This window comes from Xyrauchen texanus, chromosome 16 (assembly GCF_025860055.1).
Source record: "Xyrauchen texanus isolate HMW12.3.18 chromosome 16, RBS_HiC_50CHRs, whole genome shotgun sequence".
NCBI classification, from domain to species: Eukaryota; Metazoa; Chordata; class Actinopteri; order Cypriniformes; family Catostomidae; genus Xyrauchen; species Xyrauchen texanus.
In genome coordinates this window covers 39,794,421-39,809,028 of record NC_068291.1, presented here as the reverse complement: position 1 = coordinate 39,809,028, position 14,608 = coordinate 39,794,421, and the positions used below count along the sequence as shown (strand labels likewise).

The 14,608-nt window shown below is 38.9% G+C and overlaps 1 pseudogene; it reads right to left on the bottom strand.

Moving 5' to 3' along the window:
* LOC127656778 (mirror-image polydactyly gene 1 protein-like) overlaps nt 1-14,608 on the bottom strand; it is a 67,814-nt pseudogene that overhangs the window by 3,667 nt on the left and 49,539 nt on the right.

Genomic DNA, 14,608 nt, shown 5'->3' with positions numbered 1-14,608 from the left:
GTGCCGGAAGGCTGGGGAGGATTTGACGAACGCTGTTTGCAGAGAGTGGCCGTAAACCCAAACATAAACATAAGGGAAGAGCCGGCAAAAGCATAAATCCTGATTAAGAATTCACAGAGTCACAAAACCAACAATTCGAGCTCCGAGTAAACAGCGGCCCATGCATAAATTCTAAACAACAGCACGTTTTATGTATGACATGGAAAAACGTCCATGTTTCAATGGAAAAATATGATCCTTTCTGTTGTATTTTGTGTACATATAATCTATAATTATGCCATGACAATGCCTGGCTAGAACTCTTAAAGGGATCATACTGTAAGGAATCAAATTTTCCTTAATCTTTTGAGATAAAACAGTCCATTGCAATGTGAAAACATACTGTAACTTTCACAACTCAAAACTTACCCCAGTTAAAAAAAAGAGCCGCTATTGAAACTCGACTGCAAAATCTTTAGTTTTGAAATCTTCTTTAACATATGAACGCCCACAATGACATGTCAAACAACAACCAGTCATTGTTTAAGCAATATGAGATGGTGAAATCGTAATAAATCTTACAAGTTGGCTACACCCTCATGTTGTTCCAAACATTTATGACTTTCTTTCTTCCGTGGAATGCAAAAGGAGAATGACAGCCTCAGTCACTATTCACTTTGATTGTATGGCCAAATGATGCAAAGAAATAGAATGGTGACTGAGACTAACATTTTGCCTAACATTTCGTATTCCATAAAATAAACTGTCATTTGGGTTCAAAACAACTAGTGGGTGAGTAAATGACCCAAATCTAAAATCTAAAATCAGATTTCATGCTGACTTTCAGTTGAAAACACTTTATTCTTGCTGATAACTATAGCAACATTTGAAGTTTTTTTTAGCTGTGCAGAACGGTCTTAAACGGCCAAGGCGGTGAGAAGGGTCAGCTCTTGCTGTGCCAGACAGAAGCCTCCCTGCACGGGAGTCTGCAAGACTGTGGCATGATGGGACCCACCAGCCCATTTGTGGGCCATTGGGCCAATGAAAAGGGCCTTTGTGTGCTTCTCATGGCCAAGTTTGATTCAGTAGGTCATTAGACATTCAGCTCAGCTCCTCCGTCAGTGGGGCTGCAGGGACGGCACTCAGGTGCCACATTCTGGCCCTGCGCTGGGCTTCCTCCTCTCCAGTTTGCCCTGCTGTGGGAGCTTGGAGACCGATCGCATCACTCCTGCATTCTTCTCACCGCCGTGCGATGAGGCCTGCGTCAGAGCAGCTTCCCACATCTGCCCGTGGCCCGGTGAGTGGGGGTATCCATCTGAATGTCAGCTAGCGGTCAGGTGTGATCGGTCCAGTCATGCACGCACATTAATTCTGCCAATCATGTCTGTGTTGCTTTTCTCTAAGGGTCAAAATAGCTGTCAACCATACCCTAACCATAAAAAAGCTCTAGAGAACAGAAAATTGTTTGCATTTAAAGCTAATAGGCCAAAGTGTACTTTGGTTTTCTGTAGTATGTCTCGCACATAGTGCGTGTCTACGTACAGCACAGTACGTGTACTGTACGCATGTCTAGAAAAAGTGCCATTCAAGTCGGAAACAAAACGAAAGCTAAACTTAAACAAATACTAAATAAACAATGGTAAAAGTTATTTTTCTGTTGTACCTTACGTTGTATTCTGTGTACTTATGTTTTATTACAATAAACTTCACACAGAATGATACAACCTATTTGATTTATTAATGCACAGTATCTAGCACATTATTAAATCACAAATGCAACTCAATTCTTTTGCATTTTGACTTACTGAACTCTTCAAACAAGTAAGGCTGGGCATAGAAATGCATCTATTTTTTGACTACAAACTTTTCAGACATGTTTTGTAAGTTTTGTTCTCTTGTTTGTGTGAAGCTATGTTGTGTTTTCTGTTGTTAATATTGCTGGTGGTCCAGCTGAAGCAAAACGAGTTTTCACTTAAATGCCCCACCTCATGAGCGGCAGCATAACTATTGTTGCTATCGTGTAGACTCGTGAACGTGCACAGGAGATCCAACAGTTGGTCAAGAGTTTCATGTAATAATACATTGGATTTCGGTTTGTTTCTCACCAAACCTTATTTTATTCCTTCAGAACAAGACATGAGTTGCATACAATAATTCACTAAACTTCTGAATTATACTTTTGTGTCCTTTTGCAGCTTGAAGACCTGGTCACCATAAACTGCCATTGTATGACATCACCGAGCAAAATTATTTTCCCTATTTCTCCCTTTGTGTTAAGAAAGAAAGTCATATGGTGTTACAACAACACAGGGATTAGTAAACAATGACTACATTTTTATTTTTGTGTGAACTAATCCTTTAACTAAATTTCATTATTTATAATCCCTCTACATCCACTAAATTACATTGTGTTGGGACTATTTGAATAATATTTGTTGCATCAATGTATTGCTGAAACCGGGCAGGGGATTTGGTGGTTTCTGGGATTAGGAGAGTACATTTTATAATTAAGTTATCAAGTTATAAAAAGTTATTTTTATGTACTTCTACACAAATTGAAACAAATAGGAGACTTGCTAGTGTTTAATGTTACCATTTAGAGGTTACCATTTTGGAGAAAAGTGAAATTAATGGTTAGGTCGAGGTTGGATGCATTTCTATTTGAAAAATCACAATGTATTGCTTTTCTCATGAAGTAAATACTGAGGGATCATCTGTATAATGATTGATTTGAAACTCTCAGCAGCACTATACATGTTATACAGCGCAAAAGATCTAATATGCTAATGTGTTTTGTTGCTAGCTATTGAACTTGAAGGTTCAATAGTTATTTGAACAGATCAAATTTAAGTTAGGTAAACTCAATTAATTTTCCCCCAGTGTTGTTTGGTCACTCAAAAAGTTTTATTTACCCGTTTTGTATGACTTTAATTTTTCCGTGGAAAACAAAAGATGATATTTTGAAGAATTATTATGCAGATTTTTTAATACAGTGAAATCAGTAGTAAGCCAGGTTGCAAGCTCCAAAAAGGACACAAAAGCACCATAAATGTGAAGACACATGGCACCAAGTTTGATATCAACTGTCAAACATCATCAGTTCTCGTGTGTTTTGTAACCGATCATAACGCTGCAAGTTTGAATATACAGACGCATGAATAATATTTGTAATTGATGAAGGACTTTAAATCTTTCTGTGAACTATACCTTTAAGACAAGAGATGGCACTAATTCAAAGAATAGAGCACTTAATCACATGCTGATTCACAGAATATAGGGATCTTGTAAACTTCCAGTGATACTACACAGGCACACTTCCAGTAGCAGAGCACAGAGGGTGGAATGGATGTTGCACATCACAATTCGATTTAATGTTGTACACAGCAGGACTCACATGGCTGAACCTTGCACTGTGGACGTCGCTGGGTCAGACCTCTGAATCAGAGAGATAATGTATACAAACAAGCCACTGTGACACTGTCTCACACACACACAGACACACACATACTGGATAAGCTCACTTCTATGCACTTTGGCTGATGCATGAAGGTTTAATTCCTTTTTCGGAATCAATGTTTTGACAGCAATTAATGGAATATTTTGGGTTCAATACAAGTCAAGCTGAATTTACAGCATTTGTGGCTTAATGTTGATTACCAAAAAATCATTTGGACTTGTGCCTAAAAAAAAAAGCAAGAATCTGGGTTACAATGAGGCACTTACAATGGAAGTGAGTGCGGCCAATCCACAAACGTTAAAATACTCACTCTAAAATTTTTTTTTTAAAGAAAAGTAGGTAGTCTAAATAATTTTCTTGTGGTGATCGACATTATGATACAAATGCTGTCAATTGAGCTTAACTTGTTTTCAAACCCGGAATGGTCATTTCACAATTATTAATCAATGCACTGTAATTATATATCTCAAGATATTGCATTGCCACTTTAGCCCATTCAATTAACCAAGAAGCAGCTGATCTAAATTGGTGAATGTCATGAAACATATTAAGAAAGATTTGGTCATATATCACTGCTAAATCCAAAGGAATAAATAAGAAACATATGTACAGAACTAAGAATATTTTCCAACTCTTTTTACTATAATATTCTCATTACTGCATCTATAATATCTATGTATAATAATTATTATTTATATAAATAAACTGATCAATTATTAACATGCCATGGTAGTATTTGTTGTACTGCCTTTCATTTATGTGGATTTAAATAAAAAATAAGTGTATTTATGTTTCTATGTACTATGTATTCTCTTTAGAGTCTCATTATTGTAATACAGCCGTGGCCAAAAGTAACATAAATTGTGTTTCGCAAAATTTTCTGTTTCAGTTGTTGTGGTGTTGATTCACATTGTTTCTAGATTATTGTGCAAGAGTGATCAGATACATTTTAAATAATTGCAAAAAGCTTTATTGGCCAAAAAACCCCCCAAATTTCTCTGTTTTTTGGCCCTGGCACAAAATGACCAGCTAACATAATTTCACTAATCATATCAGCAGCACCTGGGAAAGTGTGAACGAGTACTAGTCAGGTGAAATCGCTCTATCATTCTGATTGGATTATAAGAGTTGACTGATTGCTATAAAAGCAGGGAAGAGGTGTTTCCAATCATTGTGTTCTTGTTTGCAATGGTTACCTCCAAAGAAAGACATGCAGCCATCATCGCAATGGCCTCAAATGCAAGGAAATTGCTGCAAAGAATATTGCACCCGAAAGAACCATTTACCAGATCATCAAGAACTTTAAGGAGAGAGGTTCAACTGCAGTGAAAAAGGCTTCATGACGTTCCAGAGTGTACAGAAGGCACCAGGACTGTCTCCTCCTGAGGAGTCCGCTATGGAATCGTGTCACCACCAGTGCAGAGCTTGCTCAATATTGGCAGCAGGTTGGTGTGAGTGCATCTGCACGCACAGTGAGGCGAAGACTTTTGAACAATGGCCTGGTGTCAAGAAGGGCAGCAAAGAAGCCACTTCTCTCCAAGAAAAACCATCAAGGACAGACTGAAATTCTGCAGGAAGTACAAGGATTGGACAACAGAAGACTGTTGCAAAGTTCTTTTCTCTGATGAAGCCCTTTCCTACTGTTTCGGACATCTGGAAAATCGATAGTCCGGCAACGAAAAGGTGAACGCTACCATGAGTCCTGTGTCGTGCCTAAAGTGAAGAACATGGAGACCATCCATGTGTGGAATTGCTTTTCAACCAAGGGAGTGGGCCCTCTCACAATTCTGCCCAAAAACACTTCTATGAATAAAGTATGGTATGAAACGTCCTGCAAGAGCAACTTCTCCCAACGATCCAGGAGCAATTTGGTGATGATCTGTGCATTTTCCAGCATGATGGAGCACCATGTCACAAGGCAAGAGTGATAATGAAGTGGCTCAGAGATCATTACATACAATTTTGGATCTGTGGCCAGGCAACACCCCGGATCTTAATCCCATAGAGAACTTGTGGTCAATCCTCAAATGTCAAGTGTACAAGCAGAAGCCCACAAATTGTGATCAACTTCGAGCACTAATAAGGCAAGAATTGACCACCATCCGTCAGGATTTGGCCCAGAAGCTGATATCCAGCATGGCAGAGCGAATTGCAGAGGTTATGAAGAACAATGGTCAACACTGTAAATATTGACTCTTTGCATATATTGAATGTTTTTGCCAATAAAAGCCCTTAAAACGTATGAAACGCTTATCATTGTTTTCCAGTATACCATAGAAACATGTGAAAAAATAATCTACAAATACTGAAGCAGCAAAAAAAAAAAAACACCAAAAAAATTCACTGCCAATACTTTTGGCCACGGCTGTACAGTATTACTGTGTTACAGTAATGATACTCTAAAGAGAAACACCATTAAGAATAATAAGAATTCCAAAGAAATTCAAAAATAAAATGCCCCATTACGCTAATTATATTATTTGGGGGAAATGTGCTTAATTGACATGAAAAAATCCAAATGGTCCTAAATAAAAAGGCTTAATTTTCTTTATGCAATATATAATTTCTTTTGATTTTAGGGTAAAATGTGACCTGGAAATGTTTTGTGAGGTATTTTCACACTGCACAAGTTAAAGTGGCTCTGTGCCGCCTTCAAATTCTCTGGCCATCTTACCACAAAATATCAGAAGTGGTTTTGGTTCAGAGTAAACGTAAGCCACATAAAAGCCGCCTTAATCTTAAACACCCTAGTGTCAACAATGAAAACAAGGCTTTAAAAATTGACAGTTAACTGCACAAAAAGGACTAACACAGCAAGTTTAAGACAGCAACACTGGTCAAATCAAGTGCATTATGGGGTTTGAAGTTCCCCGTATGCAGCAGAGGCTGTGTGATCTTGAGTGAAAATGGCAACCCTTTAGAGTGGCATGTGTAAACAGTGCTCTAAAGTTCTGTTGTCTCATTGTGGTTGGGTGGTGGGGGTTCTCTATGTGTTTGGAGCATCCCCTCAGCTCGGCATCTCCATCGCCTTTGGTAAATTCATCATGTAAAAAAAATAAAATCAGCAGTCCAGCCTATGTTTGCTTTATGTGGGGAACCCCCATGTGAGTAAGACGAGAGAGAGAGAGAGAGAGAGAATATCTCCCAGCCAACCAGCCTTCATAAATGTAGAGGACAGAGCAGTAAACAAAGAATAAGTACAAATGCATACTAACTACCAACCCGTATAATGGAGAACTTGTAGGCCCATATACCTAGAGTCTAGATAAACGTTTTTAAGCAAAGACAAACTTGACGATCGATTTGATATATGACTGATAATTGCCCCCCATTTGTGACTTAACGCCCCCACCCCCTCTCTTCTAATATGTTCTCAGCGCTCCCTGGCATCCTTGGAACGCCCCTATTGAGAACCCTTGGTCTAGGGTTTTTTGATGCAAGAATGCGTTTGGCTTAAACAGCCCTAATGCTGCAGAGCTTCAAAACTGAGAAAAATCCCCATCAAAGTAGTCTATATGGCTAGTGGACAGGGCTGGACTGGGAAGAGAAATAGGCCCGGGATTTTACATAGCAACTGGGCCAAAAGTTGTTGAGCGGGGATGTGGGGGTGGGGTGTTCGCTGTCCTTTTCTGCATATTGCGGCACCATTTTGTGGTCCGTTCGGCATAATGCGGTGGCTCATTTCACGGCCGACCCACTGGCCCACTCAGTTCTCCGGATGGTCAGTCCGCCCCCTGATCGGCCCCAAAGTGTGTCGGCCCACCAGGAAAATGACCGGTATGCCAGATTACCAGTCCAGCCCTGCTTGTGGATTATATTCCAAGTGTTATAATATCACACAACAGCTTTGTGTGAGGAACAAACAGAAATTTAAGTTGTTATTCACTCAAAATCGTACCCTCTGCCACAGCTCTCAAAGTCTCATTTGCTTATAAATACTGTATATTCAAACATGGTGCATCAAAATGTGTCCCTCAAAGCCAAACACAGTTGGATATAGTGTTTCTCATAACAGGTCTGTTTGAATACTGCTCATGAGTCGTACGGAGGACTTTTATGGAGCTCGACAACACGTGCCCAAATTCACTTTCATTATGGAAAAGAGCAGTGTGAACATTCTTTGACTACCATTGCACCTGGCTATACTCACCTCTGAACTTTTTCATTGGCTTCCCTCTCTTTCTCCTGGGCCAGGCAGAGTTGGGTCTGAGCGCTCTGATGTTCTGATGTCAGCTGCTTCAGACGGAACATCAGGGGTTGAATCTGGGTCTGGTTTGAGGAGGTCGGGCAGTCCTGATTGGTTTCATCAGACTGAATATGCATCACACTGAAAATAAAACAAATTACTTTGATAAATATGAGTGATTGTTACTGTATCTAACACAACAGTGTAGACCCACCTTTTCAGCCACATTATTTTCAGAAGCATTTTTCCCATTCATGTTTTTCATAGGGATTTTTTTTTTTAAGTACTTCATAAAAGAGTTCTAAATAATGAACCAAACCAACCAGCTCCAAGGTGAATCACAACATTACAAACTTTAATTTGAAGCAATTAAGCATTTAAAAATCGGGGAAAAAAGATGAAAGTACAAGAATGTGTATTTAACATCTTTAAAGGGGGAATGTACTACAATCCCATGAAGCATTGCGAATGACTTAATAGAAATTAAAAACACTACTGATTTAATGTTGTTGATTTTATGTATAGAAACGATACATTTAAATGATATAGCAAATATTAAAATATATACAAATATATTAGTAGTTTGAGAGTGTGGGGAGACGGGCTCATCATGGAAGTGGGCGGTCTGCAAAGCTCTTTTGGTGCACATTGTTTGCTGTAACTCTCTGATTGGTGGACCTTTCTCTTCAGGATTCACAGGTAGTTTACTTAATCGCCACAAATTCTGCAATTAAATGTTTTGAATAAGCACGATCTTCATTTATTACTCAAAAAAGCATCTTGTTGTCTCAAAAGTAGTTGTATAAGTTGACAGATGTTGCCCTACATCTACACTCGATCACTATAACCCCCTGGGGGCCTTTTACCCCAAGTGTATGGGTGTTTTACTCCAAGAGTGGGGTAAAAGTCCCCCCTCTTTACATTTCATTTATTTTTATTTTTTTAATTAAAAGGACCTTCCGTTATTATATCTTTTCACACAAATTATTTTGCTCCATCAATATTCAATAAAAATAAATAAATTTATTCAATCTTGAGACACTTTGTTACCTCCTTAAGGTGTGCCATTGTACCCTACTATAACTAAGCCTGATATGGAATCTCTGCCTGTAGAATTCTGCAGAATTTTAGAATCTTATTAATAACATTGTCACACTTTATTTTACAGTGTTCATGTTACTGTGTATTTACATAGGTAATAACTGAGTAATACTAAAGAACTACATGTATTGACCTTGTAATTATCTTGTAGAGTTTCTTGTACTTACATATTGATATTGTTATAATATGTAACAACATGTAATATGTGTAAACATGGAAACTGAAATCTCCCTCCCCTTGCATGTTCATAATTTAGTATTATATATATATATATATAGCCATTTCAATTTCTTTTTAATAATGTTACTACAAAAACAATATTTAACAGCTGACTGACAGTTTTGCATCAGGATTGTACCGTCTCACGCTTCAAAAACCAGAATGCCAATGGTCAAATGTCTTACACAAACATGAAACTTGACCCAGACTTAGAGCGACCATGTTTGCAGTTTACCTGGAGGTGGGGAATTGTGACTCTGTATCAACAAGCACATCTAATATTCAAACGGAATGAAACAATATCTGGGCTGATAATTCCCTGGAATGTCAGTGGAATACATTAGCGCTCTAACGGCACTGCATCAAACACGAGGTGAATTTCAGACAGGTGTTTTTCAATGAGGTGTGAGATAATGAGGGTCAAGATAAAAACAGAATGAGGGATGACAAATACATAACTGACATGAGTGTAGACTCTGCCAAGAAAAGCACACCAAGATCATGGAAACATTTTGAACTCTACAAGTACTGGCAGAAGCTCATTTGATCCAGTAAATGTTTGATGAATTATAGGCTACTGATTGTCACTTTGAGGTAAGATCAAAACAAATCAGTTTGCAGTAGTTGAGAAAATAGCTGGTTTGATAAGAATAAATCAAATAGAACTTGAAATTTTTCTTCAGAAAATAAGTGTAAATGTGTGCTTGCCAGCACAAAACTCTCTCGGATGTTGTAAGTGGCTGCCAAGGCGTTACCATGTTGTTAAAGGGTGTTCGCATACTGGTCCTAATTAAAAGAGCCTAACTCCAAGTCCTATTCTGATACCTAGATGCGGCTCGGGTCTGTTCCTATTCCCACATGTTTTATCATCTCTTGTGGAAAAAACGTCTGATCACTTATTGCATCAGACGTTGGTGCAAGTTATGTGCTGAGCTTTAATACTTTTTGTATGAACAACAATAATAGAGATGCTTGCTGTAGGGGAAGCATGTGATAGTTGTCAACCAATTTTGCAGGAATAATATGTCTTTAACAAGTCACCAACAGCACGGGATGTCAATAATTGGTCTAAATAATAATTACTCCTACTCCCCTTTTCATTTACTAGGAAACGAGATAAAGACAGGTAAACCGTGTTCACCTGCGACCACAGACACATGCTAAACCCCAGCGGTATTAAATTGGCATTCATATTAGCTTGGGAAACAATGCACCTGGTACAATGCCACGATTAATCAACAATACAAACTTCTCTTTGGCTCGCATGCATCGTGGGGTGTGTGCCTGTTGTGACGGAGAAATCTTGATTGACTGGCACCACCATTTGTCTTTTGTCATATCCAACATGCGTGCTTGTGTGTGTGTGTTTTGCCCTAAAGTCATATTACTCATTCAGTCCTGCTAATTAGTTCCAGGGCAGCTTCCATGTAAGGTTCTTCCTTTATTTCCTTTTGTCTTCTTTTAAAGCAGGAGATAATCAATTCAGATGTGATATTGATGGTCGAGAAAGTGATGTAAAACTGTGTGCTTTGTTTAATTAAATGCAAACATATTGGGTACAAAGGTCCAATGACAGTGACAAACAAGGCCAGGAAGGCATTGCCACACTATGGATTATCTTATCTAAGCATTCCCACCCCCACCCCCCCACACACACAACACAACCGGCTTCCCATCCTGGTCACAACTCTGATCACTTTATGAGAAGTCATTAGAGAGGGATAAATGACACATAAAAAGCTTCTGTCCTGATCAGAAGAATGGAGAAGTCAGGATGATGGAGACACAATCTAACCCGTCTAATCTAAAATGAGAAACTTCAACTTGTTTTTACTGAAATGACATTATATTTATGCATTTGGTAGGCACTTTTATCCAAATGACTTACTATACATTTAAAGTTAGGGCTGCACAATTATGACAAAAATCTTAATGGTTGATTATTTCCAGTGAAAGTGTAATTGCAATTATTAATTTCGATTCATAGATTTTTTTTTAGGGCAACTGCATGCCATATTCTCTATTTAGGCTACACATCCAAAACAAGCTGATTTCGTAGATTTTCCAACAAAATCAACACACACACATGCGCGCACGCACGCACACACGCACACACGCACACACACACACACACAAAGTCACATTCTGTCTGGACTTTGACTAAACTAAACACTGTGATTCATCATTGCATTCATGTGCACAATGGAGACGTTTCTGGTTGGTTACAATTCGTATTTTCCATAAAAGTTTTTTATTGTTAATAGTTAATCACGATTAATCACAGGTTATGAAAATGCTCCAATTTTACTATATATAGACTTATTTTCCAGTCAAAATGCACATATTTCCTTCTAAGGAAAGAAAAAGAAAACAATATGCAAAAGCAATGCTTTATTAACATTTTCCAAACAAAGTCTTCCACAGTATAAAGATAGAAATGCACTAAAATACTCAATGAACATTTTAATGAACATTCAAGTAACATTAAATGTTCCACAAAGTCTAAATGGGTGGTTGACAAATTGAAAAAACTATGCAACTATAGGTTGGGTATTCATTGCAATGCACTTTAAAGGGGTCATGAAATGAATAATCAAATTTTCTTTGATATTTAGACATATAAGATGTAACAGTCTTATAAAAACATACTGTAAATTCCAGAACTCAAAACTTCCTCCCCAGTTTAAAAAGAGCATTTATACAGTAGTTACTACCCTGCTGAAATGTTTCGTTTTGAAATCTGTCTGTTCATGACATCACATCACATTGCTCATCTGTATTTACACATCCCACAACATGCGTCATCGCACCCGCGGCCCCGCCCACTGGCGTGCAGTTTAAGTCAAGAGAGTAGGCCTTCTGTGGCAAACTATTCCTAACATAACACCTAAGGGGACCAATCTGGACTATTTGGAATTATTTTTAATATAAACATGAACTACACAGACTTTTTGACTGCTCCCATTTATCATCACTTTGAAAAGATGCTGTATCAAGATACAACTCTGAAAGGGAGAAGAAATTCTCTCGCATTCAGCTGCTGCCTCTAGTTGTTTTGAGCTCAAATGCGTCATGGACGCATTCTTTCGCCCATCTGCATTATTTTTAATTGTTGGTGTATGTAAACATAGGAAGTCTTTGATGATGGATGTCTTTGAAGATGGAAGATGGATGTCTTTGACTCGGTTTTGGTGTGTTTCTGGGGATGTACCTCAGTGCACCTCAGTGCGCCAACAGTATGTGTGTGCGTCATTTCACCGTTCTTTGGACTATGATGTGTTCATGTTTTTAGGCTCATATCAGCGTGGTTTGTATGTTGTTTTTTTCTGCTCATATCAGCGTGGTTTTCTTGTGAACAGTCATAATACAATTTAATAGAATATTTCAAATGACATGACTGCTGAGTGCTAACAGTGTTTGAGACGAACAGTTTAATAAATTCAGATGCCATGTGTTAGAAGTGCATTGTGTGTAGACCCTGCAATTTTGTTTCATGATGTCAAGGTTCATTCTCTTCTGATTGAGTTGCTGAATTCGATGGGGCTGCATGATGTTAGCCAATCATAACAGTGGGCATTTACGTTGAAGTTTTAACAAGGCGCTTAGGCAAAAACTGAGCATTTAAGACAGAGGGCCAAAAACAGGGTGGGAAATGATCATATATTACTAAATTGTTTTGGTGCAACATTTTCATTGGACATCATGGAAGATAATAAAGGCATCTGCCTTGGCCTGTCGATCCCTTTGTATCGCCTCGGCACTGTGTACCTTCGGCTCCACTGCGGTCCTTCAGCCTGTCGGCTTTACCGGGGTCCCTCGTCTCTCCAGTTCCTCCTTGGTCTGTCGGTCACCTGGCTCCGTCTTGGCTCTCCGATCCTCTGGCTGCGCCTCGTCCCACCGTTCCATCAGCTCCACTGGGGACCTCCATCCCTAGCCCCACCGGTTCCGCATCAGTCTTCAGATCCCCCAGCTCTGCATTGCTCATCCGAGCCTCCAGCGCCGCCTTGGTCCTCCCTGTATCCGGCTCCAGCCTGGCCCTTCGAGTCTTCAGCAGCTCTCTGTGTACCAAGTTCCCTGGTGTCGCCCTTCAAGTCTCTCACAGCCCCACCATCCACAGCTCCGCCCCTCGAGCCTCTCATGGCCCCACCTTCCGTTGACTCTGCCGTGGTCCCATGCCCTGTCTCGCCCCACGCCATGCCATTCCAGGCCACACCTCAAGAACCCCCCATCCCCTAAGCTCCATACAGAACTTTGAAAATTATGTCATGTTTTATGTGTTTTATTCATATTTTGGGGCATCGGGAACCACCCCTTAATGGGGGGAGGTATGTCATGTGTTGATTCATGTTTTTCATGTCTTTTTTTTTTTTCCCCCTGTCATGTGCTTCCCTAGTCATGTGATTCCTGTTTCCCTCCATGTTCATGTGTCTTGTTTTCATTGGGTTATTTTCTTGGGTCAAGTTTATGTCAATTCTAGTTTACAGACATGAAGATCATTTTTTGTATTTGTTAACATTCATATTTAGTTTTTTTTTTTGGATTTCACGTTTGGAATAAATTTGCACTTGGGTTGTTCAATTCATTGTTTTTGTCATGGCCAGCACCAGCAACATCGTTACAGGTTTTTAAGAGTAAATGAGTTTATCGCGATTAAGAAAATAATATAATATTGTTTTTTAATAATTCACATGTTTAACTTTGACAGCTCTATTTACAATGCTTAATGTTGTAAAATAAAAATCTAATAGTAAATAGAAAATGTAGACACTAATTACATTTACATTTATGCATTTGGCAGACACTTTTATCCAAAGCGACTTACAGAGCCCTTATTACAGGGACAATCCCCCTGGAGCAACCTGGAGTTAAGTGCCTTGCTCAAGGACACAGTGGTGGTGGCTGTGGGGCTCGAACCAGCATCCTTCTGATTACCAGATTACCAGTTATGTGCTTAGACCACTACACCACTACACCACCACATAATATCTTTTTACATAAATTGTGAAGCCCTATTCAAGGTATTTATTTGAACAGTTTGTGTGTTCCCTGGGAACCATGACCTAGGCATCACTGCTTAGATTATTACATTTCGCTTAGAAAATGTAATTGGTCCTTGCCCATGCAAAACTTGCCGGTGTTGGGTTGCAAACCAGTTGCTAAGGTATTCTGGGTGGTTGTTTACTGGCCTATGTCAAAAAAGCCCATAAGTCTTTATGATATTTTGGCCACTAGATATGGCTCGGGTCCTCCTCCTGTGTAAGTCTATGGTATATTGTTTTGCTAATTTAATTGTCCACAAGGCAAAAAGCATAATTCGGATCATTTAGAAAAGCAAAAGCATACTTTTACCCAACAATCCACATGATTTGAAATATGTGTAGCACATATAGTGAAGGATGAGTTTAAAACTAAGGGTCAGGGGGTTGTTGAAATCCCTAACATAACAGTGATGAAATGATTAGCTATAATTATTAGTAGTGTTAGTATTTATGATTACTAGTGACTAATAAAGCATCTAATAATCTCATGTTAACACTTTAAATCTTAACATTTTCAGTGTACTCCATTTCACCAAAAGCAAACCAAATATACTCTGGTTTAATTTAATATGGCCTCATATTATTGTGTGTGTTGCTCTAGTTTCCATAAAGGCCACCAGACAGCCG